The sequence below is a fragment of the Suncus etruscus genome, chromosome 16, assembly GCF_024139225.1.
Source record: "Suncus etruscus isolate mSunEtr1 chromosome 16, mSunEtr1.pri.cur, whole genome shotgun sequence".
NCBI classification, from domain to species: domain Eukaryota; kingdom Metazoa; phylum Chordata; class Mammalia; order Eulipotyphla; family Soricidae; genus Suncus; species Suncus etruscus.
Genome location: NC_064863.1, coordinates 35,180,511 through 35,181,701, shown reverse-complemented (window position 1 = coordinate 35,181,701; position 1,191 = coordinate 35,180,511). Strand labels below are relative to the sequence as shown.

Below are 1,191 nucleotides of genomic sequence, written 5' to 3'. Positions count from 1 at the left end.
GTCTTGTAATGAGGGAACCTATTATCGGATACTCTTTTGTATGTTTCCTCCCCAGGCTGCAAGATACTGTCATTTTCAAAGAGAAGATTTTCTTTGGACCCCATCTGTTATCCAGAACTGTTAACCCTCTCCCCCCCTCCCCCTTTCAGACCAGCATGTGCCTGCTCTGGGAAATTTTAAATAAAGCCAGCTGTGTTAAATATTCATCAAATCGATTTTCACTTGTTTAAAGGCTTTGATGATTTATCTTCAGGGAGTGTTAATATGGCTGTAATTCTGCATTACATTCCTTGCACCAGCATTTAATTGATACTACATTTCATGGGGGTTATTGCAGGTTTATTGTTGTTGTATTTAGAGTTGTGGTTCTGTGCTAGTAATTCAGAGAAATAGAATGCCCGATTCTGCTGTTTTCATTTTAATTGTGTGTGCTTCTGAGTTGACAAGTCTGAGAAGGGCCGTTAACTTGCTTAAAAGACCTGACGGATAAAAAGCATCTCGGTGTTGGCTTCGGCAGCACATATACTAAAATTGGAACGATACAGAGAAGATTAGCATGGCCCCTGTGCAAGGATGACACGCAAAAAGCATCTCAGTGGAGGAAGCCTGGGAATTCGTTGATAGTGACTGATTGTATGATTCTAGTTTTTGTGTACATATGGGCAACACTTAGCAATGCTGGGCAATGCTTCTGGCATTGCTTAGTGCAGAGGTGCAGGCCTGAGGGTTTGGTGCTAGGAATGAGGTGGGGAGGGTTCATGGAACACACCCAGTAGTGCTGTGCGGGGATTCAGAACTGGGGACCTAGCTATGGGCCTTCCACATGCTAGGCCTGTGCTTTATCACATGAGACATGTCCCAGATATACTTTTCTTCTTTTTGTATGAGAATGTACAGATTTAATCTATATTCTTCTCTTGCTTTATAAATATAAAGTTTATAAATATACACACATTTTGGTTTTGAGATCACACCTGGCAGTGCTCAGGGTTTACTCTTGAATCTGGGCTCAGAGATCACTCTTGGTCACTACCAGGTGATACTTGGTGATCGGGGTCAACCACATGCAAGGAAAGTGCCTTAACCCCTGTACTGTCTCTCTGGCTTTAAAGCTCTAAATTATTTCTTTTGATAATTAGAATCTGCTTCTCCAGCAGAGTAATCAGTGACAGGTCAGGCTGTGTGAATACA

At 42.1% G+C, this 1,191-nt stretch overlaps 1 pseudogene; it reads left to right on the top strand.

The window, feature by feature from the left end:
- Nucleotides 1–501: 501 nt before the first annotated feature.
- Nucleotides 502–587, top strand: LOC126033141 (uncharacterized; annotated as a pseudogene).
- The last annotated feature ends 604 nt before the right edge of the window (nucleotides 588–1,191 follow it).